The sequence below is a fragment of the Myxine glutinosa genome, chromosome 4 (assembly GCF_964187855.1).
Source record: "Myxine glutinosa chromosome 4, kmMyxGlut1.1, whole genome shotgun sequence".
NCBI lineage: Eukaryota > Metazoa > Chordata > Myxini > Myxiniformes > Myxinidae > Myxine > Myxine glutinosa.
In genome coordinates, this window is record NC_136264.1 from 114,839,228 (window position 1) to 114,845,930 (window position 6,703).

Genomic DNA, 6,703 nt, shown 5'->3' on the forward strand with positions numbered 1-6,703 from the left:
AGGAAGTGCTAAGTAGTTAGGGTGATAAGGGTAACTTTGTGTGTTTTCCCACCCCTGTGGTTAATCCAATGTCCCTTTTGGCATCGCACCTAGACAGTAGGAATTCATGCCCCTAGCGCACCTACATTAATTAATTCCCTTCCCTTTCACATCAATCGGGACCGTCAAATCGGGACCGTCAATTTTTCACAACGTCAATTTCACATCAATTTCACAACAACACCGACCAAAACGCACCCTGCTGAGACACGATGAGAAGGGGGTGGATCTTTTGACGTCATGGGGAAGGGCGGACGAATGGGGGTCACAAGAGGGCGTGACGGTGCGGGAGGGAAGTGACGACACGAAGGAGAAGAAGAAGAGTTCGGAGTTGGACACGAGGCAGAGCAGACACCATTTGGGGGAGCTGAGAGGATTCAGTCGTGATAGAGTGCACTGGACATTTTTCCCCTCTAGTTCTTCCCTGCCTTCGTTCCCTCCATCTTCCCTGCGATTGGATCTCGTGCTTGCGTGGGCGGCTGTCGTGCCGAGGTTCGCCCCGTTGGTGGCCGTATTCCATTCGTGGCCTCTTGCGTACCATCGACCAACCATTCACGATCTCCAAGGCGCCGGGCAGAGACGACAGCCCCAGAAACCGTGGTCCTTCGGACGGGGCGAGCGTTTGAGAGTTGCGGGGCGAGAGGACTGGGGTCGGCGAGCGAGTCGCGTCGGGGAGACCCTTCCCGCCCACGTGTCAGGGCCTAGCCATCCGAGGCCTGCACGATCTCCACGCCACGCTCCCGAGCGAGCAGAGCTAAGAACGCACCACACACACACCCTCTTTGTTCATTTCGTCGTCTGCCCTGTGGTTTGTTTAATAACTCTGTTGAGCGGGAGTACTCCATATAGGGGGTTTAGAGCATCATATTTCTTTGTTCTCGGAACCGTTAATAAATCCTTATATTATTTTCTGAATATATCTGAACGCAGTTTCCTGTTGGATTTTAATAGATAAGGCTGCGGAGCTTTGCTGTGTCCCGTCCCGCCATTCCACGCGTTTAACTTTAGTTTAAGTGTTTGATTTGGAATCCGCTATTGAGTTCTCGCCTCGGGAGTTAAAGCCTCGCAATTGGCTATCCGCAACTGTGGTGTTAATCGCGGTTGTGTGACAATATTTATGTTTAAAAAGACCTTTATTTATTTCCAAGTATAATCGATCATTTCTTCTTGTTTCTCTACTTTTTCCAGTAATATCCCTACATCCTTTTTCATTTGAAAAAAAAGAGGTTTTTTTACTTGTTAAATATCTTTCCAACGACCTCAAAGTATATGGAATGAAATTTACTATGAATTATTTACTCGATTTTACGTCATTTCCTCCATCTTGCGGAAGTACCTTTAGGACGCGAGTCAGCGTTATATTCTTTCTTAACATACTCGGCATTCGGCTCACATAAGCTATGCTGCTCTATGAGTTTGGCTGACACTGCAAAAAGGAAAGGATGCTAAATATTACAGCGAGGCAATGGGCCTAGTGAAGGAAGTGGGGACTTCCAGATTCCTCATGTATCTGGTCAGCTGGTACGATATACTTGTCCAGATCAACTAAGTCAGCAAGGTATTGCAGTCAAAGGACGTGCAGTTGGATGTTGCATTAGACGTAATCCAGGCGTGGCTCACTTTCGCTCACTTCACCTTTTCAAAGGCTAACTTTTCTTACGAGTCTGCAGATGAACCAGTTTGAGACCCACACCCACAGACAAAGTTCAAAGTTGAATTTTTCTACAGGATTATTGATGTTTGTCTGACTGCACTGGACAGGAGATTTGAGCAGATGCACTGCATCCTACAGCCATTCAACTTTCTATTTAACATCACAGCCACGAAAGCTTTAAGTGACAATGATCTTCGAAAAAGCTGGAACGACCGACATATCCAGTTAACTCATTGCAATTCAAGCGATTTGGAACCCATCAAGCTACTGGAAGAACTCAAGCTTCTGCGCAACTCAGTGCTGGAAATATGTTCTCCACTTGAAACACTGAGCTACATATATAACTAAAAACTCCCTCATTGACACTTATCCAAATGTACACGTGGCTCTGAGGGTTTTTCTGACGATGCTGGTTACTGTTGCATCTGCAGATTGCTGTTTCTCAAAGCTGAAGCTCATAAAGAACGACTTGCGCTCTACAATGTCACAGGACAGACTGTCACACCTGAACATCATCTCAATCGAGAAGGACTTAGGACGAAGACTGAAGTATGATGACATTATTTACAACTTTGCATCCAGGAAAAGTTGAAGGGTGAAATTGTAAAGTATCAATGATTGTTGTGTGTGTGTGTGAGTCATGATATTTTGACTCCATGACTCATACATGTTTGATGCTCTTCTCTGCATCCCCTCAGTGAATATCTGAATAATTTATCTATCTATAATTCCAGTAATCTCTGTATGTGTGTTTGTTTGTTTGTCTGTGACCGCTGTTTCTCGACAACCACGGGTCCGATATACTTTAAACTTGCCAGGTATATTGCTGGGGACCCGAGGATGTGCCTTTTCAAGGTTTCATATTAATCGGACAATTACTTACCGAGCTATGTCCAAAAAACGATTCAACCAATCGGAGAGCAGCGAGCTATCGCGTGTGCCGAACGTGGCGAACACACTCTGCCTCGGACGGCACATTTGAGAGCGTATTCATTTATTTCACGTTGGCAAACTATGTTGCCGCTATGTTGGCGTTAAACTATGTTTTAAAACTAATTAAAACCATTTCATGTAAATAGAGGGGGGGGGGGGGGGGGGATTGTCACTGTACTCACAAGCCGTTCGCCGTTCGCTTTGGCGTTGCGAATGGACCAAAACATTTCATGGACCAAACCATTTCATGTAAAGCGTTCGCTGGACCAAAACATTTCATGAACCAAACCATTTCATGTAAATAGAGGGGGGGGGATTGTCACCGTACTCGCACCCACGTACCCACGTACCCACGTACGGGCATTGCACCCACGTACGGGCATGCCCTAGTATCCATAACAGACCAATTCCACCACATAATACTTCAAAATAATTATATTTTTGAGCACTTTTCGGAATGATGTGACATTCACTTTGTTCTGTTCTCGAGTTGTTGCCTTTGGCCTTTATTTGCAGGAATTCGTCATTTTTGTCTGTTCAGTCTGTACTACATCTGTGCCCAGTTTGTTGGTGATCGGCAAAACGGGTCATTATTGACAGAGCTATGTGCGTATAGATATATTCAGAAATCATCAGATCTGCATTTGCTTTTTCCATCGTGAAATTCGAATAAACGACGTCATTTTTCCTGTTGGAATTTCTCCTCTCGTAATTTTATTTTAGCGATTGATTGGGGGTTTTTAAGAGGGTTCCACAAACTAATTTTGAAGGATTTCTGCAGCTCAGTTTCTGAGATATAAATATATAATTTTAATGTTTGGATTTTTGGTCACTGATTTTTAAGGTCAAATTTGTATTTTTGTATCCCAATGGAACCTGACAGTCAATTCCTCAGTCAGATTTGATTTGATGTGCCTTAATTCATAGATTTGATGTGCTTTAATGCAAAAACCCACTTCTTTCTCTGATGATTCATTCCAGAGTTATTGTTAGAAATGTGATTTTCACCCTTTAATGATGACCTTGACATTTAACTTGGTTAATTGTTGGCCACATATCACACTCTCGTTGACCCACACTACTATCCTATCAAGTTTGGTTACAATCGGTACAGGCATAGCCGAGATACGACAATACATTACCCATGATGATGTGTAAAGACAGATACATGCAGAGACTGACAGAACTGGTCATTCTAATACTTTGCTAACCCTTCTGGAACCGAGGTATGAATCGATTCTTCGCCTGAAGATCTGTCACCATATTATTAGCCCTCCAATAGAAAGGGCCCCCACGTGAGTTTTGCAGCCCCCTCCCCCACTTGAGGTTTGCAGGGGGGCACTCACATACCCAGCGGAGGCTCTGGCCGAACTGAACTGGCCGAACTGGCCGAACTGGCCGAACTAAACCATTGATTGTGCCAAGTTAATTGACTGAAAATAAAGCAAGGATTCAGGGCAGCCGTCATTAGCAGAAGTGAACGTTGGGTAACCTTGGGCAATCTTGTTATTTCGTTGACATGGAATAGATGACAGTACAGCGTACTTGGAATTCAGAAGGGGTGATCCACTTTACCTTGGTTGAGTTTGGCTTATAGTTACTGTATTTGTCTATTATTACTTTACAAGATAAACGAATAAAATATTTACTTCGTCCTTGTGAATATGTAACCTCTAGTCTCACTCATACTCAAAGTTTCAGACTGTGCCTTCTCATTGAAGGGAAAAGTCGTTATGTTATCAGCATTTCTAAGGAATTGAAGAGGATGATTGGGGAAGAGGGTTACAAGATAATTTTGGTATATAATACACAGTTACAAAGTAAAGCCAGATTATTTTTTTTGTTAAGCCCCTGTTTTGTTTTTTTAAGTGGTTTATTTTTTTTGTTACAAAATAGGTTGTAAAGAAAACTAACATGTGCATATTGGGTTAGAATGCAATGACAATAACCTTTGCGTATTCATCGTTGTGATCAATGTAAGGGGTGTTGCAAAACATTTTACCTTTTTTCCCCCTGAGAACCCGTTACGGTTGTGCACGCATTCGGGGGAAAAAAAGGTAAAATGTTTTGCAACAACCCTTACCATTTAGAGGTGCTGTGTGGCTTGTTGTGTTTGTTTTGTGTCTGTGCGTGTTTATTTGTTGCATTTGCATGTTTGCATACGTGTTGGTACTTGTTTGCATGCATGTGCCTATACAGTGCCTTCAGAAAGTATTCACACCCCTTGAGTTTTTCACATTTTTGTTGTGTTACAGCCTCAATTTAAAATGGAGTACATTTGCATTTTTTGTCACTGATCTACACATAATACCCCATAATGTCAAAGTGGAATTTTATTTTCAGAAATTTTTACAAAATAAAAATGAAAAGCTGAAATGTCGAGTCAATTAGTGTTCAACCCCATTGCTATGACACTCAAATTCAACTCAGGTGTATGCAATTGACTTTGACCATCCTTGAGATGTCCCAACAACTTGACTGGAGTTCACCTGTGGACAATTCAATTGATTGTACATGATTTAGAAAAACGCACCTTTCTATGTAAGGTCCAAAGGTTGACTGCAGGTCAGAGCAGAAACTCTACCATGAAGTCCAATAAACTGTCTATAGAACTCAAAGATAGAATTGTGAGGAGGCATAAATCTGGGAAGGGTATAATGATTTCTCGTGTTGAAGGTTCCCAAGAGCACAGTGTGCTCCATCATTAGGAAATGGAAAGAATATGCTGGACCAAACTTCCTACAGCTGGCTGTCCGACCAAACTGAGCAAGAAGGACCTTGGTGATCAGGTAGGTGATCAAGAAACCAATGACCAGTCTGACAGAACTACATAGGTCCTTGGCTGAGATGGGAGAACCTGCCGGAAGGACAGCATTCTCTGCACTTCACAAATCTAGGCTTTATGGGAGAGTGGCCAGACAAAAGCCACTCATGAGAAAAAAACCCACATGAAAGACAGAGCATGGTAGAGGATTTTTTGCTCTGATGAGACAAATTGACCTCTTTGACCTGAAGGCAACCTTTGGAAATCGAGCACAGCTCATCGAACACTATCCCTGCCATGAAGCATGGTGGTGGCAGCATCATGCTATGGGGATGTTTTCAGTGGCAGGGAATGGGAGACTTGTAAGGACCAGTACACCCGTTTACTATGGGAGCTGCAGGGGGAGTCATGTTATTATCCTTATTAGTCCCCTACCTGTGTACACCGTAGGGGACTATAGGTTTGCACTCTGTCCCTCCGTCTGTCAGTCTGTTGGTCCATCAGTCCGTCACGCAAAGAACAGCTTTCCGGACTTTTTTTCCCTAAACTCTTAAAAGTAATGATTTCAAACTTGGCACATGGTTTCCTCATGATAAGTTACAGATCAAGTTCGAACTTCACGACGTTTCGATCATTTTTCACAAAGTTATGGCACTTTGAACTTTGGGAATTTCCCCAACAGTTTTCCGGACTATAATTTGGAGTGCGGTAAGTCATAATACTGTCTTCTATGACAGTGCTACCCAATGCCGGTAGGGGACATGTATTGCAGCGCAATACTCAGAATGCTTGTTATTATTAATATTGTTATTTTAGATCAGGTCATTGAAAAGATCACACCATGCCTCACCATTTTAAATTCCCGATAATAAAATTTACTTCTGTGGGTATCGTGGCTTTGCTATAATGTCATTAATGATGGGCTGGAACAGTTTATTCAACGGTGCAGCCTCATGAGTATGCCAAAGTCTGAAGCATCGGCCTAGTGTCAGGTGTGCTTCTATCTTCTTTATTTATTAGACATCCTACGGATGTAAATGGACACTTGCTTTGCTCTGCATGCGTTGCACATCATGCACATCATATGCAGTGAATTTCACCTCACTCCGCCTTGTATTTATTGTAATAAAAAAACGCTGTTGTACACGGCCCATGAGGCTCGGTTTGCAAGCCGCAATTGCAATGTTTGTTTGCAATGCTTGCAAGTTTGCAAGTCGCAAGTCGCAAGCCGTAAATCTGCATTTGCAATGGAGGAGACGCCATTACTTTTTTATGGAAAATGGTTTACAAGTTTGTTTTTTTTAATCCTCGAA